Here is a 27901-nt window from a genome sequence, read left to right as displayed (position 1 = left end):
AGCAATAGCATGAGGGCAAGAAGACAAAGGAATGCAAAAGCCACAGCTCTTTTAGTATTGCTGGTACTTCTGCAGAGAGAGAGTGGGTGTAGCTGGGGAAGGAGTCAGGAGTTGTGGGGCCACAATGTGGAGGGTTTCACAGACAAACAATTTCTCCAAAACTTTATGATGTTCAGGGCTACATTTCAATATCTCTGTCAGCGGCTCTCATCACAATCAACATCTTCACAGCAGGACTCAAAATGTAGGCAAGCTGTCCCCGTCAGAAAGCATCTGGCTGTCGGGCTCTACTGGCTGGTGACTGGGGCAACGGTACGGCTACAGCAGACTTCTGTCGTTGCAACAGGCCACACCGACAATGTATGTGAGTGATCCGTGCCTGCACAGTTTAGTATGATGTGGAAAAAGTATACGGTGAAACACACACAAAATACGATATGACTGTTCTCGCAGCGGTGGTATGGCCAGTGACTGTATATGTATTGGATTTAGGACCACAAATGAAAGTGGCCCAGATCTGATTAAAAAACAAAAAAATGATTTCTGCGTCCACACTACTCTGAAAAAAATCAGATCTGTGTCAGATCAGAGCAAAAAAATTGTGAATGTAGCCTTTGTTTCAAGCTCTATCTAGCCTTTTCTGTATGTTGACACACGAGTCAAGCCCCCTCTTGGGCTGCTCTTCTAGAGATGAGAAAGTCAGCTGTAAGGGGGCAAGCTGAGTGGGGATAACATGTATGGCATGACGTGTCATCTCCCCTCGTGTGGCTGCTCATTTATTGCCACACACTTCAAGTGGAAAAAAACGTAACCCAGTGTGTCGCAAACTCAAGTCAGCCATCACATTACAGCTCCTTTAAATGTACAACCTTCTCTTAACCTTGTCATGTGTACATGGGGGAGAGTTAGAAGGGAGAGACAAAAAGACAGGTTTTTTTTTTTTATCTTATCTTCACACTCCTGACTTCACAGATGTTTCTGCCTCTGCTGTCTAAACACATTTCACGGTCGTCTTTTTTTTTTTTTCATCTCTGAGAAATCAACTGTGTGTCAGCAAACATCGTGCAGTGTAATATACAACCTATCCCACCCATTATATTGTGAGTATTTTAAAAGCTGAGATATGCAGATTGCCTCCACCAGGACCTGAATGGAACATTTACCCCACACACATAATAACACTATGTATTTTCACTCACCCATGCAGCAGAAATGTGACTCAATATTCATCATCTCAAAGAGCACATATTAAACCATTAACGCAAAGCACGCCCTCGCCAGCCCTCCGAATAACCTAATTAGTCTTCAAATGAGATGTCGGCTGGTCTCTCATATTGTCTCATTTCACAGAAATCAGGGGGGGAATCCACCGAGACAAGACAGATAGCGCAGCAGTCTTAAGGAGTGCTTAAGTAGACCTCAGCACCATGACAATCCACGAGGGATCATTCACACAAAAAACACACACACTGATGAACACGCATTCCTCATGAACAAATGTAATGTAAGCAAACACATACATGCCAACATGCACGCCACTCGCCCCAGGTCCGAAATGCACAGGCTGGCTAGGTGGGTGGGTGGGTGTGGGTTTCCCAGTCTCCGGAGAAGAGCAAGCGCCCTCAGGTGATAATTAGCACTGCACTTCAGTGACCTTGCTGAGGCTCGACCACGAGAAGAAAAGCGCCTTGAAAGTTTCAGTCCCACATATTGTTTCCCACATACAACCTATAGCAAGATAGGAATACAGACCATGTAGAGTTTATGGTTTGATGTTTATTATAGCAACAGAGGAATAAAGCAGAGGATGAGCCTCGGATTTGAAACAGCATTTCATATCAATGAAACGTCAAACTGACTGTTCTGGCTTGTTCTCCCAGACTTACAGTTGTACTATTGAAAGTGTTTGAAATTTTTGTTTGAATTCAGATTGCATATTAATAAGGACAGCATTATTGTTACATTTTTTTATTATTATCAACTGATCTTTAGTATTGATCTTTAATATTGTTTTTATTAATTTATCAATTTAACGTATTATTTTTTACAAAAGGGAAAAATGCCCATCAAAGACTTCCCAGTGCCCAAAGTGATGTTACTGATTACTTGATTTGTCTGAACCAACAGTCCAAAACCCCAAAATATTTAGTCTATAATTATATATAAAACAGAGAAAAGCAATAAAATCCTTTTTACTTTACCAGCCTTTAGAAGCTGGAACCAATTAATGTTTGTGATTTTTTTTTCTTAATAAATGGTAATTATTGCAGTTAGTGTTATCAAACTTGTTTTATTCTCTGTTTGTTCTGACTTATTAACTAAGAATGTTGGCGCTAAAGCAAAGTCACATCCTTCCTGTTTATCTGTAGCCAGATTGCAAACTATAACATGGCTTTTGGTGGAGTTAACTTTTTATGGCTGTGGTGGAGTATCATGGCGCGCCTCAAAAAAGTGGACTGAATGTGATTCTTGCTGCATAAAACATTGATAGCTGCAACCATGGAGGCCTACTTGCTTTACGTCAGTATATATAATAATGAGTCAATAACAACATCTAAACCACACATACATTAATAAATGAATATTTTTTTTCTTTTTTATACCCAAATGATTCTATTGTATTGTGTCCAGTTCTGAAATAGAAAATATACCCATAACCCTATAACATATATATAACATCTTCTGATTTCAAAAAGGGTGCAGTTCCCCTTTAAGAGGAGCCAGTCTTCCCCCGGCTTCCCTGTAGTTCGCACCCTGTCTGTGGCTAATCTGTAATGTAAGAATGTGATGCTGCACACATCAATTAACACTACCATCTCCCCACACATCTTGTATTACAGTCTTCATACTGTGAACTTTTGCACATTTTGCAGGGCTGCACAAAACTGTACAGCTCCTCGACTCTACAACCAGATATTTTCACATATTTTCTTTCTTTGTTTTTTATATATTTCTATTGTACATTTTTCAGTTTTTTTTAACTTGTCTCTTGAGTTTTGCACTGTATTTATTGCTATGCAACAAAACACCAAGAAAAAATTCCTTGTATGTGCAAACCTCCTAAGCAATAAAGCTGTCTCCAACATCTAGCAGAAAATATAAAAAACTGAAAACCTGCAAGATCTTTAATTAAATACATTTGTGTATATGTCTTATAATCCACTCATTAAGTAATTAATATGCAGTTTCTTATTGTCTACAGTTAAACTACCTATATCATAGTGTTGTTTGAAAAAGCAGCGCCTATTTCACTCCATCGGTGAACCAGTGAGTCTAAGTCCAGAGCTGCCGGATGATCGAGCATCAGAAACCATCACTATCACTCCAGATCGCCAGCAGCCATCGCTGCCACTGAGCACGTGTGTCGCCAACACCCCGAGTCCCTCAGGGTCACCTCCACCCACCTCTCCTCTCCACCACAGAGCTTTGGCTGTTGTGACAGCCCTGCTGCCATGGGAGCATCTATTTCAGCGCAGACCTTGATCTTGGGTGACTTCACACTCAACCCTCAGTCTCTGATCAGATGTGCCACACATAAACCCCAGCCTGATCAGCTGCAGGATCTCGAGTAAGTGCAGACCTGAGTTGCAGCCTGGAAGTGGGCCTTGAATGGCCAGAGCTCTGGGTCGGGGAGAGCTTGAGATGAACTGCACAGGTCCTCTGACCGAACATCGTGAGGAAATGCAAGAATAGTCCACCTGCTGCCAACTTCCTGACAAGCAGGGATTGAGAATCACTGAATTCACTGTGAAAATGACTCAATAAACAGGATGGAGCTGCTAGCTCACACAAAACAACAGGATTACCAATTCAACCCTAAATTACCCTCTCCAACACTGTTCTCCTTTACACAGTGAGTCACCCTCGTCTTCAACACACACACACACACACACACACACACGCGTGCGCACACACACACATACACACACACACACACACACACACAAATGATCAAACCCTAGTGTTATTGCAGATGTCCCACCCTCCACAGGCGGATAATTACAGTGTTAGTGATGGGGTGAGGTGGAGGGTGGGTGTGGGACAGACTGAGGGAGAGGAGGGGTAAGGGGAGAGAGCAGAGTGGCACAATGATTCATCACCACAGTGCTCAACACACACCCCTCCTCGGCAACATGCCCACCTCAACCCCCCGCCAGCAGTTTGGCAGGGTGCCCGAGAGTGACAAGGTGACACTGGCTCTTTTTTCATGTGCTGCAGCTCCACGCCACTCCAATCAAACCGCGAGCAGCACCTCTGCTTCACAACAACACGCCAGCCGCTGACTGGCAGGAGGAGAGGCAAACCAGGAGCTGCGATCGGACATAAATCATTCGCTGGTTGACAACTGCCGCCAAATGTTGATTGCTTTCTGGTTATCTTCAAGCCCCTTGTTTCATTGTGATAGTGGCAACATATGTTGAGCGTAAAACAGAAATGTGTAAATAAAAGTCAGTGTGTTCACAGGCCTGGTGGCGCAAATGAATAAATTTGTATCTATACAGCAATGTAACATATCGCTGTAATTGAAGTTTTGTGCATAATAAGCACATATTGTAGTGGGCTTCAGTGGAATTTCATTTTCATACCACTTTTAGTAAAAGCTGCTGTGCATAAGGAATAAAACACAATCTGAAAAAAAGTGGGTTGCTTTAATGCCCATTGTGTCTGAAATGTGATGTGTAATCAAGAGCAGACTGTGTTACCATTCATTACCTCAACGCTCTCATAGCTCTGCGAATAGTTCAACAATGACCATCATAGACAGTTTCAATTTATGTTTGCCTATTCAACAATCAAAACCAAAGTACAGCTCCACTGAAAAGAGAGCTGGCCCCATTTCCTATAATTCAAACTGCAAACACATGGGACGGCTGGGTATTCATTAACACTCTACAATATGTGGACGCGTTAGTTTCTGGGCTCCACAGTCTGCAATTCAAAAAGGAGAAACATTTTTTTTCTTGGACAAAAATCATTCACCAGAGAGGGAAAATGACTGACTGTCTTATTTCATAAATTTGAACTTATACATGATTTAACTGGCAGCTCTAGTCAGTGTATTTTATTGTCTTCCAAAAATAGATACCCAAGGTGACACTGTGGATCTACAAGAACAAATAACAACATCATCAACATCGCAATGTGTTTTAAATACAAGGGTTCTTAATATGACATTCACCGTGACTCCCTAATGATTCTCCCTAATGCGTCTCTGAAATGTAGCTTTGACGACAGCACTGTCACTTTACCATGAATTGTTTCAGTGTTGACCTAGTACTGAACTTAGCGTCTCCATTTGGCCTCTTGACAGCTGTATCTGTTACTACGTGCGTCACGATAATGGTCAAACAACTGAGACCACATCTCGTATAGAGCATGATTGCTTATGCTCTGAGGATCATTTTCAGAGCCAGACATGGCAGAATTATTCACTTGAATTAGCAGCGCTGCTGTTGAATGGTGCATGTTCGGGCTGCACACACTGCAGTGTTAACACAGCACTAAAATATTTGACTAAACTCAACGAAGGCAGGGGTTATAGTGTAAAAACTTTAACAGCCAAACCAGTGTTGGAAATGCACTGCACAGTCTCTCAGGGTTAAAAACGCTCACAGCAGATGACGAGACACACTTTGATTCTCCTGCTGAGGTGTTACATCAGGACCTCAAATTGAACTGACAAAACACATGCTGAACTATTGTGTATTAAAAGTCCAGTGTGTAGGATTTAGGGGCATCCATTGGCAGAAATTGTTTATTAATATTCACAACTATGCTTTCATTAGTTTATAATCACTTGAAAATCAGAACTGCAGATTTTTTGTTACCTTAGAATGAGCTGTTCATAGCGACGTACGGAGTGGTTCCTCTTCTGCGAAGATCACCATGTTGTTTCTAAAATTGCCCAGAATGGTCAAACTAAACACTGGCCCTAGATAAGACCCTTTTGTGTGCTAACTACTGTAGCTCTCTTACATGCTTGGCACATAGGAGAAGTTTCAGCTGGTTGCAACCTACAACCCTTATCGCTGCATACCAAGACACATTAGACCTTTAACATGTACCAACCTCAGTTAATATGGCAAATACTACATGGATATTGCTACGTTAATATGAAATACAAGAATACTGTGGTAGTAATTACGATGGGAGCAAAATGTGAGAAAGGTTTGACATAGTCTGCTATGATATTAGTCTAACCTTAACAAATATGTTAATATGAATGAATATATATATTCATATGTATATATGAATAAATGTTGGCACTGAACATTTCTGCAAACCACGGATATGTTACATTTGTACATTTCATACATAGCTGATATGCTGAAACTTAACATTTCAATTTTCTATTTTATGTTATGACAACACTGTGGTTAATATGTAGGTTTGACACAAAAAAAACTTGGTTAGGGGTTGTGGAACTTATCTTAACCCAAACCGCTACCTTTTCCTAAAATTGACAAACCTTCAACCTTACCCATTGCCTTGTCACATTATAAAACTGGTTTATTTTTCAACAGTGATTTGTAACGGTTTTGGAAGGCAGAGACAAATGGTATTGTTCTGCGCATAAGGCTGTCAGAAAGGAAAATACTTGTGTGTCGCTCTGGGACATGGACACTGACATCTTTTGTCATTTAATTTGGAGGACTTGTTGTGCTGGAGAGACGCCGTAAAGACAGACTGCACATTGCCCAGCTAGAACTGAATTTAAATGGGCTTCATTGGGGGGGGGGGGGGGGGGGGGGGGGTAAGTGATCATATAGTAAGATTTTAATGTATCTTTCTTTTTACTAACTCATAAACAACCACATAATCTGTGCCCACCTTCACTCCGTCTGACTACATCTGAAATTGGCATTTCCCCTGCTATGTTTCACCTGCTGCCCTTTCTATTATGCCAAGTTCTTATTGTATACTAGTGGACAGTGACTCACTGTCTTGTGTGTGTGTGTGTGTGTGTGTGTGTGTGTGTGTGTGTGTGTGTGTGTGTGTGTGTGTGTGGGTCCACTGATTCCTACAGAGGCATTTCTCTTAAAAAAAACAAGAGAAATTCAGTTGTGCTATAGCAGATCACTTTCTCGATTTAATAAAAGCTAATAGTCCAAATAACTCAGAGAACACTGTATTTGCCTTGGGGTTTCAAACACTGAATTCTACCATTAACTTCTCAAATGTCACAGACTAAGATACATGATGATCAAATCACCAACCCGAGCCTGAGCATCTGAAAAGAAGCTCTGGTTGCAGCTCCAGTCTCCAGTCTCAGCTCACAAGAGGAGTGATGCTTCAATCTGTCAGTGAACAATTTATACAAGCTGTATGTACATGTATAATGAATTACAGAGAACTCAGTAAGCCACAGAGCGAAGCTGTCTCACCTCTAGTGAACACAGTTCTGTCTTTTGGACCAATATAGAGGCAATGGGCAATGTAGTACAGTATATTACAATAAATTAATAAGAATGCAAATAAGGTAAGTCTTCCAGTATTGTGGACATATTGTCATGATTCGATATGGATAAAACAATAGAGTGATCGCCCTTGCAATGAACATGGTAGTCAAGGCAGCAGAAACGGAATGCAGAGGCCCTCTGTCCAAGTCTGGCATTCGGCAGCCCCCCATCAGAGCCTTCATGGATGACCTCACTGCCACCACAACATCGGTGCCTGGTGGGAGGTGGATACTCCAGGGCCTGGAAAAGCTTATTTCTTGGGCATCCAGGGCCATGGTGCTGAAGAAGGGAAAGGTGACAGACAAGTTTCGCTTCCTGTTGGATGGCATCGCAATCCCATCTATCATCGAGAAACCGGTCAAGAGCCTGGGAAAGGTCTTTGACTGTAGTCTCAGGGATACAGCAGCAATCCAAACTACCATCAAGGAGCTTGAAACGTGGCTGTCGGCAGTAGACAAGTCTGGCTTACCCGGGAGATTTAAGACGTGTTTTTGAACTGCTGGTTTCTGCAAGCTACATGGTTGAAATGGCAAATCATACACTCACATTGGTTTTTCTTGACTTTTAAATGTGATCTCTGTCTTTGATTATACAGAACAGTCCCTGCATGATTTTGCAATCTCATAAGGCAAATTTAGCCAGTCCCTGTGAATTCTGCACAACCTTCTAATTTTGTCCTATCTCTACAACTTTACAGCAAATTTGACAGTTTAAAAATCTCATTTCAGTGTAGAGCGGCACGCAGCATATTGATTCACTCAGCCCCTCCTTTCCCCTCCTCTTCCTTTGTTCATCATGAAACTACTGCTGCAGGACTACAGCTCTGTGCTTGCAACTGAGTCTCTCACACACACGCACGCACGCACGCACGCACGCACGCACGCACACAGAGACAGGGCTTACTGTTCGCATCACAAAGCATTACCCAGTTGTTACCAGGTTTAACAACAGAGTTGAGCCATTTCTGTCTAAGATTAATGACTCAGTGTTGGATGTTAACAACTGCTGCGGGGCTTCGGCCCAAACGTCAAAATATGATTAGTAGGGATGAGATCACTTGGTGCTGTGTTAGCTTGTGCTAACCAGACAGAGAAAGCAGACAGAGAGCCTCTCATGGGGACGGTCATTTAGCACTGCGTTGAATGGCAGCAACAGTTGATCTTCAGCGATAAGCTCCTGCTGCCCATCAACCACCCTAACATTACAAATAGATTCTAATTCTGCGGGAAACACCGAATGTGACAACATCATAACTATTTTTTGCAATATTCACTTACCCCTGCAATTTCTTTGAAAAAAAAAAACACCTATAAAAATTGCAACATTCATCTCAATTTTTATGAAAAGGTGCCATAAAATCAGGCATTTCAGGCCACAAAAAAAATCCCCAAATCAGCACACGAGATCCTGGAGGGACTGATAGAAGTATAGAGTATTTTATTAGTACGGGAAGTGGGCAATGGCAATGATAAGGGGCCGGGGATGGATGGGGAGGTAAGAGGAGAATCTGCTTAGAAAAAAAAAATAACTCAGCAGCTCATTTTAAACATAAGACATAAACATAAACTTGTTATTTTTTTCTGGCACTATGAATGTGAAGTAGTTTATTTTAATCTGTGTGAACTGAACTTTGAGCTAGCTCTTTAGAAGTGTGAACTTGCACAACACTGCATACTGATCAGTATTATTTTTTAAAAGATAATTTCTCCTTGCATCACAAAGTTATTCAAACACAACTGGTCAAGAATGAAGGTGTTCACAAACTGTAGGCTCCTCAACTGCATTACAAACTTTACAGGGGTTTAGTTATTTGGCTATCAGCTGTATACAGCCTTTTAGAAACTGAGAAAAAGCTTAACACATTTCAAACATCAACAATGCAGGGAAAAAAAGTACAACTTAAATGTACAGAATAAACAGAAGTAAAAAACCTCCTGCCTCTGTTGAAAACTTCTAACAAATGCAGAAGAGTAAAAATTTCCTTGTCTCAACGAGACGCTTTCTTAAATGCTCAAGGACAATGTGTGTGTGTGAGTGTGAGTGTGAGTGTGAGTGTGAGTGTGTGTGTGTGTGTGTGTGTGTTCCTTCAGATCTCAAACAGAGCAAACTACTTCATTCCCACCCCGGGATATACAATAACAAAGGGTCAAAGCCTTCTGAAGCTATCAGATACTGCAGCTCCTTCGCCATAAACGGACACTGCAGTAATGCAGGACAGATTGATTTCAACGTATCGAAGACAAACAGTGTTACCTTGTGGGAGGCATTGTTTTTCTTCGGGCTGATGTTGATTAAAAAGTGTAGAAAAGAGAGAGGATCAATTTGCATCTGACAACCCGGAGGTAAGCAGAAAATGATAATGAAGGATTTAATTGAACCCCTGTGCACGGGAGAGGAAATAGATAAGGAGTATGGGAAACAATGCTGTATAGAGCGGACTGCTGAAATCGAAGTGCAGAGCATTATTTTTATAATTAATACACTTGGTCTATGTGCAGATTTATTGTCTAAATGGCAAGACAAAGTGGGCAATGTAATTTAGCTTCCTAAAACACACACACACACACACACACACACACACACACACACACACACACACACACACACACACACAAATCGAAAGCCAAATCTGCCTCAAACAGTGGGAGGTGTTGTAACAGTTTGCCAACAGGAGACATTCACGCTTTGGTGCATCTGGAAGGGTGCTAGCTAACGCCCATGACTTCCTATCCCATATGAGAATTGTGGATGACTTTGTTCGTCATTAGCCATTCACACAAACCACCAGCGCCGCATGTGAGCCACTGCTCCTCAGTCTCCCACTGAGATCTCCTCCTTCTTGCGTCTAGACTCACACCTTTATTCTCTCTCCTATCAAACCCACACATCATGACACAGTATGTGACCACATGACATGTCATCTGCCGATATACCTCTGTTGTCACTGGCAGCAGGTGCTGATTACTAAGGATGTCACCCATTGTGCCCTGCGATATCACACAAAGGTCTGTGATCATGTCGAGTGCAGAAACTCACAGTGTGCGCGCAATCCTACTGGGTGAGGAAAAGTTCTGCCACAGAGATGCCTAATTTACAGCCTGTAAATCACGTAGTACTGCAAGCTAATCATTTGCCTTTATGTCTGTCTGAACAGTATGTGATGTATAAGGTGGAGAAAAGTACCTTGAAACTCCTGACATATTAAAAGCAACTGAGAGTTTGTGCACAGTCACACCAGAAAGTGGCACAGCATCAGTTATTTTTACATCCTTGTGAAATAGGTGGTGCTGGAAGCTTGGTGGCGTAGAAACTACTTTCAGGACCTGCAGCAGCTACCACACTTTGTGGACAGAGTAAAGTTGTATTGGTGTTGCTTCTTATTCTTTCTTTTTTTTCAAGATTTTTTTTTGGGCATTTTTAGCCTTTAATGGATAGGACAGACAAGTGTGAAATGGGGAGAGAGAGAGGGAGTGACATGCAGCAAAGGGCCACAGGCTGGAGTCGAACCCGGGCCGCTGCGGCAGCAGCCTTGTACATGCGGTGCCTGCTCTACTACAAAGCCACCAACGCCCTGTGTTGCTTCTTATTCTGCAGGAAAAGGATATACTGTATAATACTGAATGGTGCGATTGTTAAAGGCACGCTATGCTGCATTTTCCTAAAAAACAATGTATAGGCTCATACAAAAGTAATGCCTTTCATCATCACTTATGACCCACTACAAGTGTTTGGCAATGAATTTATCTGCAGAGACTCTCTCCTCTGTCTGTATATTCTCATTTTCTTCTTATTTCACATGTGTTTGGGATGTTTTTGTTTGTCAGCCTTTGTGGTGCGTAGCCCCCAGCCAATAACAGTGCACAGGTGAGGCCGGGACTTTAAAAAAAAAAAGGTAGCAACCACTTGCCAGATCATAAACAAAATGCATCCAAGAGGAAGCTATGAAAATCATGGACACAGCGCCAAAGAATGTAAATACAGGTAGGCGAATGGCCAGGTGGACAAAACTCATTCCAAAACAGGAATCTAGGGTTGGCTTTCTCTTTTGCAGGTGAACACTGAAGGAGAGGATGGAAGGATCTAAGAGGAGTTGGCCTGTTTTGTATTGGACAAGTGCTGGCAGTAAGCTTAGACAGCTTGCTAAAGTATCATTTGTTCCATTACAAAGTCAAGCTCCTGCAGTGGTGTCTTGCAGTGTATGTACAAATAGTGTAGGAATGAGCAGGTCAAGTTTAAATGTTGCGTTTACAAACAGCAATGGACAATTCCTGCATGAGATGCCTTTACTATGATAGTTTTCTTCAATTTTGTTGCCTCAATCAGCTCTAGTCCCTACTTGGTTTGGTCGGCGGCACAATTTCAAACACGAAAGCTGAACCCAACACAAACTGAATTTATAAGTGTTGGACAAGTAGTGTAAGGAACAACTAATACAATTTCAGTAACATTACAGCTACCCCAAAACCAAGTAACTCGTTACAACCTTACTTTTGTTAACACCCTCCTACTGATTTGAAATAAAATATTTTTATATTCCACATCATTTTTGTTATTCTTGCACATGCACGTCGCAAAGCAGGAAGCAAGTTTGGTAGAAGGAAATGCTTACTTACCTTCCGCGGCTGCAAATATTCCCTTTAAGTTGTTTGTATCTGAAGGAGAAATGACAACAGGTAATGGTGGTAAGACTTTTTTCACTGCAAAAACAAAACACATTCTCCAACCTCAAGCCTGAAACTACTACAAGAACACAACAATCTGAAGCACCAGGAAATACACCCCACCAAAAATGAGCCCTCTGCTGCCAGGGAAGATGGATATATGATAGATGGCTAAAACGCCAAAACTGAATTTGAGTCTTGGACAGCTGCAGGCTACAACATCAACATCAACAACATCAACAAAGAGCAAATGAAGCTTGTGTCCGAATAAAATTTTGACTTTCTGTCTTTTTTAGACAGATCCTTGAGAAAGTACTGGTTACAGGCAACAGAAGACCCGTAAGTAAAGAATAATTTGCAAGCTATGTAGCCTTAGCTGTGCTTACCAGCTATTACCCTGATATTCACACAGACACGCACATACGAACACTGAATTTTGAGGAGACAGGACACAATTACAAATTTTGTGAGGTGTAAAGGAAAGGTAAAGTAACAAGCAGTGTAACAAATTGCTGTTGGCAGGGAGTTAATAGTAAAGTAATAATATTACTTTTGAGAAGAGCAATGAGAAATAACCAACATTTTTTGAAAAACGAGCCCAACACTGGTTATTATAGACACGTCCACTGATTGCAGTGATTCAACAGAAATGAATAGACTTCATTCCAAAACATTTCTGTTATAAATGTGAAACCGAGCCCTCAGAAAATATAAGGGCATTTCTAAAAACACTAACAGGAAGTTGTTCACAATAGTCCTGATCACAACTCAGAGACTCACAAGCAGAAACAATTCCAGTCTGTTTCTTGAACAAATGATGATTTCTTCTCTTAGATTTATTTTTACCTCTGGTTGTGACATCTAGTTAACAGTCCAAACCTTCAGTACACACATGACTAAAATGCAATCAAAGCCTTTTTTGTGCTTTTCTGGATAATCATGGTGAATGACAGCTCTACGCAAGCAAAGCCAAAATAAAAATGCAGAGGAGAAAGATGTGCTCGAGGAAGAGCACAGGCAGCCCTCTCTGACATGCAAATGAAGATAATGGCTCAATGTTGGTGCTCCTTGGGGCTTGAATTAAAAGTAGGATGAAAAAGTGGACAGGTATCTTTACCAGCATAATTAATATACTGGTATATTAAAAGCATTTGTAAAGCGGACTAAAATGCAGACACATGTTATGGATAAATCTTTTCAAAATGTTAATCATTATTATAAATAGGTGTAGTAAAGGCAAGGAGGGATCCCTCAATATCTAGAACATGTGCATTTGTTCTACCAAATAAAATCATTAAAAGTAGTAGAGAGCTTTTATTTTGACTAAATTTAAAGATATTGATACCATAAATTGATGCAGAAAAGGCACAAATTGGTGGATAAAAAATCACCAGAATGCAGGAAATGAGTGTCTGATACTCAAAATTTTCAATCAATGACTGCAAAATAATGTAATAAATACTGTTCAGCATTTCTATTGAAATATTTATTGAACCTCTCATCTGAGAATGTGCAACTTACCAGAAAAATAATTCTGTTATGCAGAGGCAAAACAAACTATGTAGCTGGCCTGATTACCTTCTGATTTGCATTTGCCATGTAAGTCAAATCTAACAACTTTCAAAGCGCCCAAAAAAAAAAAGTGTACCATAGAAGGGCAGAGATAATATCCCGTGATGTGAAGCTGTGGTTTATTTTTGAGTGAGACAAAACTCTGCAAGTGAGAAAGTTATATGACAGCAGCAGGGGTGTGCTCAGCATCATTGCACATACAGCAGCCGGTAGCTAGTGCAGTCGACTGTGGCAGGAACCACAGAACTCTGCAGAGTGGTCTGATGAAGCTATCCATGGTATCGTCTGCTGTCACTGAAGAAAAGTGGGCGGCTGCTGTCCTTTTATAAGGTCAGCACCCTGAAGGGTTGAAGAGCCTCATTGTAACTGTCTGAGCATGTACCTGAGTGCCTATAAGCCCATAGAGACCTGTTAGAGAGAGGTGCTTGTGTAAAAATAGGAAAAGATATTAGATTGGATAATAAGATATTTTTATAGATTACGTAGATTGAACATGGATCTCTGTCATTTTTTCCATCACTCGTCCTCTAAACTCTCCTTCCATCCTGTTCCATGCTCCATAGGGTCGATGATTTAGACCCAGTCATGTGAGCCTAAATCACTGATGTACGAACATCTAATCAGTGATGACATGTAAACACTAGCTTTTGTTTTGCAGCCATTGTGCTAAAAGTGACTCATGCGTGCATGTTCTCAGGTGTGGATAAAGACTGACATCACTCATCAAGAGCTCTGTATTGTCATACAGACTCGGGCCAACTGCAGTCCTTTTACTGAGTCCAATAGACTTAGCCAAATGTCATTATAAAAGCCTCAGCAGCTGATGCCATGTGGCTGTTGTGTTTGTCCAGGCATCAAAGTGAAGTTTAGACACACAAAAGTCAGGTGCAATCCAAAAGAAAATAATAAAATTTCTCATCCTTTTACAGACCCTGGATCTTTACGAATCACTAATGAGTCAGCCTCTGAATTGAGGCGGAAGTTTTTCTGGATGTGACTTAAAGAGCTACTTTGTCAGTTTTCAACCTATTCTTGTCCTTCTGATGTGGCAAGGACAACTGAAAATCTGATATACATGGTCCCACTGATCTGTGTCTGCAGAGGCTGCCTGTTTTCCTCCTATGAACAATGAGGCATAATTTAAACCCATTTCACAACAAAACTAGGAAAGTGCACTCAGTAGAGTGCAGATTCTGGTTCCAGCTGCAAGACAGACCACCAGAGCTGATTATGGCCACTCTAGACAAGAGGCCCCACAGCACATTTCACAGGTGCCCAAAGGGATTTAACAACTTTTAACAACTAAAACGTAGCCCCAAATCTTTGATCCATGTCATTTACAAACAGACTTTTAACGGTATTGACTTTGCCTGTAGGCTACAGCACAACAAAGCAAACAACAATTTAAAATAGACCAAAAAAGAAACCATTTAACTATGTGGCCTACTTACTTATGGTTGAAGCACAAATATCAAGGAAAAATGACCAAATCAAACAAAATCTGCAAGTCAGTCTAAATAGTCGGGCAGGCAAAATGCTCCACTTCTGAAACATTCTTGATGTGGTATGACGCTGTACAAAGAAAAGAACAAACCAGAGTCACAGCTGGAACATGGCACAGCTGTGCCTGGTGGAAAATCCCTCCCTTACAGTTAAGATGGCAATGAAGATTACAAAAATGGGAACTAATTCATCTCATATTGTTCCTATATTTAGTATCAGGTATGGAATTTATCTGCAGGCGCTCCTGCTTAAATTGAGACCAAACTTTTCTATGGATGTCTGTTTTTGAGCCAGGACGAAGGCGAAAATGTGACCTGTAACAGCCTATGTGAGGCTTGTTGTTTTTAGCCAAGCTGATTTCTGGAAAACTTGCAGCCACAACTGGCTGGTTAAGATGAGTGAGGAGTCTGCAGTCAGTCAGTCAATAAAAAAGCTTTTTTAACAGCTGTGAATAACTGCAACTATGAGATAACCTTGGTCATATAGTCATAAATGTGCATACAAAATATTAGGCTGATGGGTCCAGTAGTATGCCAGATTAGCTTACCACTGGTGGAGATAATAAAGAAAATGTTTCAGAAAACACATATCTGTATTATTCTAACTGTTTACTTAAAAGTTTTATTTCTTTGTTTTGTCAGTGAGAAACTAACTGGAGATAGTTGCATCCATATATTCGTCTCTTTTGATTCACATGTTTCAATTAATAGCCCTAAAATTCAAATTCAATTCAAACATCATTGACATAACATCACTGTTATGTATGGAGCCCCTTCACAGCTGCTTCTTTGAACCAATTTGCACATCTTTAATCACATGCTATTACATACTTAACTTTAGTAAACTGCAATTACATAATCAAGTCTACACATGATGATGAAGGGATTTCTGCATGTTTGAGTCTGCACTGTATGCCTACTTCTCTGTTAAATCTTGGCTGAAGTGCTGGAGCTCAAATCCCCAAATACAGAAGCCTCCACACTCTGACAACCACACAATTCTTATATTTTATTGAGTTTCTTATTTCAAGTGGCAGAGCTGTAGATATTGAGGTTTATCACCGTTATTCATGAGAGGAGAATGTATGTAGCACGGCCGCCTCAGTCGAGCAGAGAGAAAACAAGAGACAGAAATAGAGGGCCAAGAGTGAGGGCCCGTTTTCATTTTAATCAGTCAGCTTGTTGGTTCAGTTGGCTCTGAGCACTCTACAAACAAAACCAAATGGCAGCTCCTGGCACTGGCTGAGGCACAGAGACTTTGGGCATAGAGATGAGAGAAGAAACATACAGAGAGGGAGTTTGGGAAATCAAGGTTTCATTAAGCTGGCCAAACACAGTAAAACTCAGTGGTGATCAGCCACTCCAATGGAGGACTGTTGAAGACAGAAGATTGCCCGAAACTGGACATTTCTCATCTTTGAGTTCTACAGTGTCTGTGACAATAGCTGAACAGGCAGAGCAGACAGCAAAGTGTTTTATTACCCTGAATGAAGAGCTCAGATAAGGCAATCCTGACTGCCTATTTGAATTGGTCCATATGGTCAATAACAGGGGCGTAACAGATCTATGAATGACATGTTTAGAGCCATAATGAAGATAAATGGACTCCTTCAAAACTACTCATGTCTGATAACCTCCGGTATTGATAACAGCTTCATTATCCCTCCTCCTCTTCCCTCCTCAGCTCCTCATTTTAAACAGAGCCACAGGTTCTTCTTTACATGTGTAAGTGCTGAACTGGAAGCTGACAAAGTTCACCGTGTAGACAGCCCGGGGGGACGTCTGTGTCAATCACCACACTGTGATCTACAGAGCGCGCGTGGGGGTCATGCTACTCGGCCGTTTCGACTACATGTTAAACAATTAGGGAAAAAGCTGCCTTTGCACCCGAGCTTAATTGGGAAAACGTCAAGCTCCCCAGCTGAGAGCAGCCTGACATATTATCCAGATTACTGTCTCACTTGAGGGCTTTCCCATTACCTAAGGCATGTCTCCCTGTCTCGTTCCCCCCTTTCTCTCACCCTCCTTCTCTATCTTTTTCTTCTTTCAACTATCTTGCTCCTCCACTCGGAGATCACTCTTTGCTTTTCCACGTCAGGACTGTCCTTTTAAATACCTCAGAAGCAAAGATAGCAAACTGGAGAAATGTATCCATGTTATTCCTAGCCCCATGATACCTGTGTTTTGGTTGAGGTTACTTTTGGGGCTTTTTTTGACTTCATTTATTAGTGCAGCTGAAGACAGACAGGAAAGGGGAAGAGAGAAGGGAGACGACATGCAGCAAAGGGCTGTATTCCAACCCTGGTTGCTGTTGAGGACTCAAGCTTTGATTATACTAGCGCTAGACAATGTGGCACGAGCGTTCGCAGATGGCGCACAAGCTACGCGCATGAACAGAGGCACCCATGCTCAACATGTTGTTCGTTGCAATATGTTCCGAAACGCCAGGAGGCATACAAACTAAATATTCTGTGGATTAACAAGAAGTTGATGAGTGTTACCAGAGGAACGTTACCAAACCCGCTCCACAATACCTTTTGTGAATTATGGATGTGGTTATTCCCTACACTGAATCAGCTTTTATAAGAGTTAGTGGTATGCTAATAGATGTCTTTCCTTTTCTCTGAAATTTGTGGGAAATAATTTATGTGGGATCACGGCCTGTCACACATTAATGGAAAAGATTTGGGAGATACACTCATTCACTTTCTTGCTGAGAGTTATATGAGAAGATCAATACCACACTCATGTCTGTATACTGAATCTGAAGCTACATTCAGCAGCTCGCTTACTTCGCTTAGCACAAAGACTGGAAACTGAGCAAGCAGCTAGCTGGGCTCTTTCCAAAGAGAACAAAACACACCTACTGGAACCTCTAAAGCTAACTTATACCACTTTTTTAATCAGTGTAGTTAGCATCAAGTGTTTTATGAGGAATAAAATGAATTCATCACATTTATGAGACCTCAAGGATACACACAGTGTATTTTGTTGAGCAACACTGGATGCAAACATAATTTTTGTTTGTTTACAAGGAAACTCTTGGGCCCTCTTAAAATCATTCGTGCAGCAAATAGACAGAAAAGTTATTACCATATACTTTATTCAGCAGCTCCTACAGCCCAGTTATCATACCTTCCTGTCCTGAGTTCAAGTCTGTCAGCGTAAAACATGAATGTGACAAAAGTGTAGCCTTAATAGGCCATACTGAAATGACTTAGACAAGTATTCCCGAATTTATGGGATTTCTTCTATCATCCAATAAGTGATCACAGAGACATACTTGCAGTAACTCAGACTGCTTCATGATAATTCGATTCTCATACTCATTTCATCATTTTCACAAAAACAACAAACAAGCTCAGTACTGTTGGTCTATCAATAGTCCGATCTCACTCTAACCACACAGTGCCGCTATCAGGAGCGATGTCCCACCACGATAAACACTTTTAGACTCTGAACTCGTTGATAAGCAACACAGATCAGTCTCTGAAGTCTGATAGCCATTTATGTAACAGACTGTAACATAACAAGAATTGCAGGGACAGCTGCATAAAATCTGTGCTGATCAACAAGAGCCAGAAACACAGATACTCCTCCACTGATTAGATAGAATTGTTTCCATGCTAAAACATATCCTACCAGCTGTTATGGCCAACATTTGACCCAACTCTTATGCTTTTGCCTCTAAAAACGAATAATTGTCATGCAAGTTCACAAATGAATGGTGCACACAAAAAAGAGTCTCAATGTCATGCTACTCAATCTGTTTCAAAACTTCTATTATCAATGTTCCAAGGTTTTTTGTTTTGCAAAGACACTCCGGACTGAGGACAAATAACTGCATACAGAAAACTGGGGACACACTCCACAAAAAAACAGATGTTGATGATCTTGCGTTAAGTACTTACATCCATTGAGGTTGCAGACGAGGCCACACAGAACGTTTGAAAGGACCTTGAGTGTCTTGGTTTAGCTGAGCTTGTTAAAGTGACAGGCCTTTTCATGTTCCTGTTTTTTTTTTTTTTTTCCCAGATTTAGTGCATATAATGTTTGGACTGTTACAAAATTCAATTATACAATTTAAAACAGATGTAAACTGATTTAACTGTTAGAACATATGGCGCAGGAACAACAGTTGGGAATATCCAACTGGCACATTTACAGCGCTGTTTATCATTATGCACTGACCCTGTAAAAACAGATAAAAGTAAGTTTAGCCACATTCACATTACAAGCAAATATGGCCCAAATCTGATATTTTTGCTCTCATGGGACACAGAAATCCATTTTTTTCCAATAGGATCTGGGTCACTTTCATATGTGGTCCTTAATCCAATACATGGGCCAATTTGACTGCTGTGAGAACAGTCATTTCGGAATTTAGGTGTGTTTTCCCATACATCCATAGGTTTTCAATGTCAAACTTCACATTACAGGTGCAGATTACTCACCAGTCAGTGTTGGAGTGGTCTGTTGAAAATACTACGGCAGCCGATAGAGCCTGACTGCCATACGCTATCTGACGGGGACAGCATGCCTACATGCTCTAGCAGTGTTGTCTTTGGGATGTAGCCCTGGAAATTCTATGGTTTGGAAAAACTGTTCCTCTATGAAACCCTCCACATCAAGACCCCACCACTCCTGACTCCTCGCCCGGCCCCACACACTCCTCTCTCTACACAAAACTACCAACAACAGCTGCTAACAGAGCTAGTGGACTGAAAGCCCATTTGTACGACAGCCTGTTAATCCAAAAACAAACGCCCATTGCTCCAAAGGGCCATTTTTCCAAAAATATTCTACACACTCTCCCAAACAGAAGCACATGGCAGATTATTATCCAGAATGACATCATCAGACCTTTCTATGATGGCGATCATTTGAGAGATAAGGTTTACACTGATATGTCTTTCGATTTTCTTCCAAATGGCTGTTTTGCAAATGTGACGCTTTTTGTTCGGTTCCAATGTATGTGTGTGACGATATTGGTCGCATGTGATGCATTTAAGGGCAGAGGTTGGTTCACACTGATGTCAGATATGGGTCACTTCAAACATAAATGTCAACAGTCTAGGCAGAAAGACGATCTGTGGAAATGATCAGAATTAAGCATTAAGTACTGTGGTGTGAACGTAACCTTTAAAAACATGAGCGGGCCTTATATTACATGTTTTATTTATCAAATAGAAAAAAATGTAAGCTAATATCAAACAAAATATCAAAAATGTTCTTTGCTTGCTATGTATTGATACCATATTGACAGCAGCAGACATTGATGCTGATTTTGTCAATATACAGTTAACATTGTGATGATAAAATCATAATATGCTAAAAAAAAAAGTAACAAACATATAAAAGCTTCTAAAATAGCTAGAGCAGACCCAGTATTGACAAGAGAAATGCTTATACATATGAAAACTATTTCTACATCATCTCTTCATCTGTCTATTCTTAAGGTGTTTATCATTATAACAACATTCCCTTATTGATTGTAATATATCTAAATGTAAAGGCAAACATAGCTCACTGAACACTGTTTTGATCCCCTATTTTGTTTTCTTTATTTCTTTCTCTTCTGTCGCATGCGATTTTGAGGCAAATAAAGACTACCATTTAATAAATCTTCCTTAGGCAACGACTGCACTCACTCAGTAAACTCTCAGCTGTCTAAAGCAACTTTTTACTGACTTGACACTTTGAAGGGAGGCGAGTTGATAGAGGATGGGAAAGGGTGGAGGGAGAGGCACAGACAGACAGTTGACGGACACTTCTTAACCCCTCAGGGACTCACTGCATTTGTCTACTTCAGCTTGTTGTACAAGTCATTGCTTTTTAATCTTGAAGTCAGACCTAATGTGGTTTCCTTCAATCACATCAGGAGCATCAAGCTAATGTTTTTTACATATTGGACACATTGGTCATGATGAGCATGGGCCCCCAAACATCTGAAACATGATTGAAAAGAATATTTTAGGGCAGTGGGGGGGATCCAGAAGCATTTAAGGTCATAAATACACATAGCCCTCTTTCTGTATTTGAAAATGTTGCATCTCTCATTATGCCTTGGTGTTCCCTCTTATACCATGCCTCTTATAGTGAGTTATAAAGTCAAAATAAACCTCCTACCTACAGGAATAGAAAGAGGTGGACAGATGTGCACAATGGCACACAACAATAATTTCTCTGGACAAACTAGCAGAGGGAAGAAACAATGTTGTCCCTGCTATGTGGTTTTTGGTGCATGAAGGGTGGGACCAGGATATCCTGACAGCCAAAAACTGTCTCCATACTTAATGCATCGGCTTTGGTTAACAGGGAACATAAGACACCTCTTATCTAAAGAGCTCTTGCCTGAAGTGCTGATTCAATCTTTAAGGATGTTCTCTGTCACTTCAACATTTTATTTTTACTAAAACTTGAAATGAATATACATTTCAAACATTTTCAATTATTAAAATAACAAATACAGTAAAATATTGTGCAGCTTTACTGTAATTAGATTTATTCTCTGTGTGACACACCTCTGCAGTTCTAATTATATGGAAAGTGAAAAGGACGGAATTGAATTAACACAGGTAATTATCCATACTATTGTTATGCACGGACACCTGAAGGGATACTTTGTTGATTTAATTTTAACCAGCTTTGTATTATAACAATGTGGAGAGTATCTGTAAATCAACTGTGGTAAACGTCCCTCCATCTCAGCAGCGCCAAGATCTTCCTGTTCATTTGCTAGTAAAACTACGTGCTGATCAAATATAAACCAAGATTATACAACTGTATTGCCGATTTCTCACCTAAAATGTTTTCGTAAACATATCTTAGCTTACTGTTTAACTGATGAGCTTGTTTGCTACAAGCTGTCAGCTACATTGGTTTTAGATGAGCCAAATTGTACTTCCATTGCACACCCTTCAACAGGAGCTTTTATTGGTCCAGTGTAGGGGTGGGTGATATGGCCCTAAAATAATGTCACAATATTTCAGGGTATTTTTGCGATAACCAAGGAGAGAGAGAGGGAGAGACGCTGTGCTGCTGCTGGAGGAGCCACTGAATAAGTTCCACACTACTGAAGCTGCTCCTCATTTTGGAACCATTGCAGAGTCAGTAATAATTTTGTTTTCAGAGTAACAGTATGTTCTCTATCGTACCGAGATTATCTCCCCACCCAGTAGTAGTATATCATAACTATGGGAATTATCTCCATCTGGGGTAATCAACGTGGAAAATTAATAATCTTGAATACACACCACTTTACGTGGCCGGCATGCACCAGGCTATAAAAGCCCCACCTTTCACACGCACCCACTGATTCATTGATTTCCACCTGTTGGAGTCAACGTGAGAGCAGAAAGAAAAGAGACGGGAGTTTAGCGTTTTGTCCACTTACCTCCGTTTAGGTTGGAGAGCTGGCCTTCGTGGGTCCCTCTTGTGGATAGCTAAATGCTGTTTCTTCATTTTGAGAATAAGGAGTGAAACAGTTGAGAGGGGTGCCATATCTGTGTATTGCAGCTGTGTGTTTACGCACGGTGGAAGCATAGCAGCTCGCTCGAGCCTGACTTAGTCAGGGGGCAGCGTGCTGCGTCCCTCTAGGAGGTCGTTGCTGGCTCAAACCCAACCGGGTCGGGGAGCAGGAAGATCTGTGGGGCTGGCTGGACGCAGTATGCCGCGGCAAGTCTAAATGGGGCAGAGGACGTGGCAGTGGCCAGGGATCACCCAACCTCCATCCTTCCCTTGCCCTCAGATGGCATAGGAGGCTCTGGAGGCAGACCCCTGGGTTGTTTCAACAATGACCCAGGTGTATCGTTTACAGTTCTGAACCGCTCCCCCTTTGATGAGAGTGGCTACATTTTCTACTACTGCAGACCACCAGCACAGGGAGGTCCTGCACTCGCAAATCTTCACTCTCATGGCAAAGCCAGCTATCAGGGAAGTGAAGGAAGAAGATCAGCGGGCAAGGTTTTATTCCCGCTATTTTCTTGTTCCAAAGCGGGACAGGACGCTCAGGCCTATCTTAGACCTCAGGGGGCTGAACAAGTTCCTCAGGCCCCTGAAGGGCAAAATGTTGACCGTGTTCAGGGTCAAGCAGGCTGTCTGTTGATGCCATGGCACACCAGTGGCTTCAAGACTTGCTGTATGTGTTTCGCCCATTCATTCTTCTCTCAAATCAGCTGCAGAGAGTTTGGAAGGAGTAAGTGCAGCTGATCCTGGTGGCCCCGAAACTGGCCCCACATGACATGGTTCTCAGAGGTGGTGCCTCACCTGGACTCAAATCTCTGTCCTGTTAGAGCCCTGAAGGTCTATGTCAAGCTCACTTCAGCGTGTAGAAAGACAGACCAACTTTTTGTCTACTTTAAGGCCCAGTGCCAGGGCCAGCTGGTGTCGAAGCCTAGGCTGTCTCATTGGGTCATGGAGACAATTCAGCAGGCTTACAGAGGGGCTGGCATGCCAGTACCGGTGGATGCACAGGCACACTCAACACGAGGTGTAGCTACCTCGTGGGCCTTGTGGTAGGGTGCCATGCAGCTGCTACGTGGTCAAGTACATCCACATCTGCCAGTTTTTACTACCTGAATGTGGCACCACATAGTAGGCTATGTAATTCCATGCCCCTGAGCTGGGTGCAGCGCCTTACTCAGCCAGGGTGATGTCATATATTATTATCAGTGGCCTGGCAGCAGGCTGGCCAGCTGAGCGGTCTTCCTGCACCATGTCCTCTGCCCTGTTTAGACTTGTGGCACACAGCGTCTGGTGGTGTCACCGACCATTGAATGCGCAAGATGTTGTATATTTGTTTAAAGTTCATTGGTCTTTTTTCATATATATGAACACCTATTGGATATTTTCTGTTGGTAATGCACCTGGTGGCGGGGACATGTCATTCGAATACCAGAAGGGGGGTGCTTGTGGATCTGCATCTACTCTGTCTCCTGGGGCCCCTCACAGCCCTAAGGGTTCCCATAGTTATGATATAACTACTGGGTGGTGCGATAACCTCGATACGATAGAGAAGGTTTAGTTTCATTGTAACCTTGGTTGTCTGAGTGAGGAAATTATCTCCCCAGGCTCAAGGCCGCTCGGTACCCATTCCAATCAATGTTAATCAGTGGGTGATAGCGCAAGGTGGGGCTTTTGTGTAAAGTGGTGTGTCTTAAAGATTATTAATTTTCCACATAGATTACCCCAGATGGGGATAATTCCCATAGTAATGATATAACTACTGGGTGGGGAGATAATCTCCTCAAAGAACCAAGGTTACAATGTAACTGAACGATGTCAATATGTAAACAAGTCATAATATTATGAGTATCACGATATGAATTTTTCATATCATATTAAAAATTTTACCAGTAGTGTCGTGAACAGCATGATATGTCACACCCCTAGTCCAGTGCGGTGCAGTGCATTCTGGTACCTTTTGAGCAGAAGTGAAAATCGCAGTCCTTTTATCTCTGTTTTTTTTTTCTTCTTCTTTTTTTTAGGTCATGTAGCACCAATTGAAAAAGTGCTTGTGTCTGTTGACATTGCGGACAGCCAAGTTTTGAGAAAAGCTTATCTTTCCAGCAGTGAAGTACTTCGAATTTTTTTTGTGAGACCTTATCATTGTTACCAGTAACATTTAACTAATGACATCAACTTTGTGGATACAGGTTTTCACATATAAACTATATTATTTATTATATTGTGGCATCACATTTTCTCTATTTGTACACTTTTTCCCCAGATATGAAATCCTTTTTTTTTTACTTGCTATTATATGTAATATATTAGTTTTAATTTGTTTTAATATAAACAACATGGGGGCGGCACAGTGGTGTGGTGGTTAGCACTCTCGCCTCACAGCAAGAGGGTTGCCGGTTCGATCCTGGGCGTGGGAGCCCTTCTGTGCGGAGTTTGCATGTTCTCCCCGTGTCAGCGTGGGTTCTCTCCGGGCACTCCGGCTTCCTCCCACAGTCCAAAGACATGCAGATTGGGGACTAGGTTAATTGATAACTCTAAATTGTCCGTAGGTGTGAATGTGAGCGTGAATGGTTGTTTGTCTCTATGTGTCAGCCCTGCGATAGTCTGGCGACCTGTCCAGGGTGTACCCTGCCTCTCGCCCGATGTCAGCTGGGATAGGCTCCAGCCCCCCCGCGACCCTCAAGAGGATGAAGCGGTTAGAAGATGAATGAATGAATGAATGAATGAATGAATAAACAACATGTGGTCAGGGTGTGTTTCAACTTGTTATCAATAGTGTCCAAAGTTTAATATATAAAACACCTTTTCGTTGTCCTTATAAAGCCACTGTTTTATTAAGATGTGAATTTGTTCTTAAATTTTCAATCAAATGTCCATTTCCCTTTTATATCCAGTTGTAATTGTGCTGCAGAGAAGCTTAAAGAAAAACAGAGACTGAAGCACTGGATTTCTCATTTAGCTCAAGCATGGAATTAGCAGGGAGCTAAGTTGTCCCAAGGTGTTTGAGCATTTCCAAGCCAAGAACAACATGGCCTTTGCACTATCAATTAGCAAACATTTCATAACTCAGCCTGAAAAATCCAGCACTGTTGGACCACTTAATGTCTGCCACTGTCAGCTCGTTGCACACATCTTCATAATATCAGTCTTAAAATACCCACAGTTTAACCAGTCTTAAAGGAGCAGTTCAATATGCTTGCCTTATCGACAAATTAATTTAAATACAGATTAAATTGCATAAATACTGACATTTGTGGCCTCTTAACTTCCCCTTATGTAGAGAGTACTTAGAGCAGATGGAAGACAAGCCCTGATAAATGTCTAACTCTGAACATTTTCTTGGCATTACCCACTGACCCATAGAGAAGCCCCTCTCCCAAACACTTCTCTGTAATGTAGCGCTCAGCATTTCACAGGAGCTGCCTTTGGAGAGTGCGACTGTTAACATGCTGGAATGAACATCAAATTCCTTTTAGAGAACTAAAAACCACCAATGGTCCCATAAAGTCCTGTCCTCTTTTAATGACTATCTGAATCTATTTCTAAGGATTAGTTTCAAGGGGAATAAATGGTGGGTAAACCGAGCCCAGTGTAGGAAATAGTTCAGTACGGAGCTAAAACAATTTTCCTGCAGAGTTTCTTCATGCATAAGTGTGAAGGACTTTGGCTAATGAGTTTAGTGAAGGTGTAAGACGTGTATCCTCCTCCGACAGAAAAGGGCAGCACCGGGCCTCGCATCTGTAGAGTGTGCCTGAAGATCCAAGCAGCACCTTATGTTATCATTTACGTAAGTTCACCAATTAAGAACTTCCCTCGTAAAACACAGAGAAAGCCTGCACATTTCTCCTACGCCTTATCTTCTTGTTGTTAAAGTGGCAGATTGGCACAGTTACTAGAAGCAGCAGGTTTGTAAGTTGGCTTAATTAATATGTGGAAATGGCTGTGGCGGGTAAGGAGGGATTTACACAAGCACACATTCCTCCTCAGCCAATAACCCCTTTTTGCTTTGACAGCCAGCCAAGAACAAACACATTATGGTTTGTAGTCTATGTGAAATTATTTTTTCCTTGTGAATATCAGAGGATCTACAGTATACGCAGTATGTGTACTGACCTGGCTCTTAGGGCATTTATACACTACCAAGCATCCCCTAGCAGTGATAATATACAAGATCAAATTTCTAAATGTATTCAGAATGATATTTAAAAGAAAGATATTCCAACTGTATTTCCACCAGAACGAGTGGCAAACATTAAGCTAATTTTTAGCTCAATCTCCAAGGCAACAAAAGACAGCAATAACAGCAGTGTTTTTACTGGCGACTGCCACATACAAACAGAGCATAGAAATAGTAATGGAAAATAACTGTGTGCAATGTTCGCTAATCTATCATCAGGCAGCAGGGACTAAAATCTATGACTGTAGGTTGCTCTTGAACAGCAAGGATGAATTTCATCACTGAGACCGAGCAGTATTATGTGGGTGCTTGACAGCAAGTAGAGCAACCAATAATCAAAGTGAAGTCAACACTGCAGACTACAGACTGACATTGTTGTAAATATAGCCAATGTGTAGGTGGTCAAAACTGCTTGCAAATGAATAACAAGCACAGACATGACCCAGGAGAATCACAGAAACAGCATGAGGCTGCCGCAGCATGAAACATGGTACTGTAACGGCTCACGGGTTTTCTGTCACTGTGAGTGTACTGTAGGGGCGTGTACGAAACAACACTTGTCTAAGAAGTGTCTCCGGAAAAAGAAGGAGAAACAGAAAACAAAGCTGATAACAAACAGAGAACTTTATTGGTGGGATCCCCTTGTGGGCAATGGCATCACTCAACCATTTAATTGGATGGGACTGACATTTGCAGAGCAGGGTGTCGTAGCATTTGTGTCAGCGCAGAGACACAACTTGCTGCCGTACACATGCATCACGCTCCAGTGACTCAGGAGGGGCGGCTTCTTTTTTTCCCCTTCCTTGAAAAAGGAAACTTGCAGTCACACTCGGCAGAGTCAAACGCATATGCTCACACATTTCAGTTAATGGGCAACTTGTGGAGACATGGAGGAGCGGCTCGGATAAAAATCAATGAGCGCGATCAATCGGCCAACATGTTTTCATCCGCCAGCGTTTGAAGATATTCTTGACTATCAACTTCACACAAATGTCACAAGGTCCATTAATCAAATTAAATAGATATATAAGTGTCCTTGACTTATCTGCTGCATCATTCTCT

The 27901-nt window shown here is 41.5% G+C and overlaps 1 long non-coding RNA gene across 1 annotated transcript in view; it reads right to left on the bottom strand.

The window, feature by feature from the left end:
* Positions 1–27901, bottom strand: part of LOC126405020 (uncharacterized) — a 100310-nt gene that overhangs the window by 37883 nt on the left and 34526 nt on the right. Inside the window, exon 4 of the long non-coding RNA XR_007571548.1 lies at positions 12074–12112. This is a non-coding gene — a long non-coding RNA (uncharacterized LOC126405020). The remainder of the gene's footprint in view (positions 1–12073; positions 12113–27901) is intronic.

Source organism: Epinephelus moara, chromosome 18 (assembly GCF_006386435.1).
Source record: "Epinephelus moara isolate mb chromosome 18, YSFRI_EMoa_1.0, whole genome shotgun sequence".
NCBI classification, from domain to species: domain Eukaryota; kingdom Metazoa; phylum Chordata; class Actinopteri; order Perciformes; family Serranidae; genus Epinephelus; species Epinephelus moara.
The sequence above is the reverse complement of the archived record's forward strand: the minus strand, read 5'-3'. Positions and strand labels throughout refer to the sequence as shown.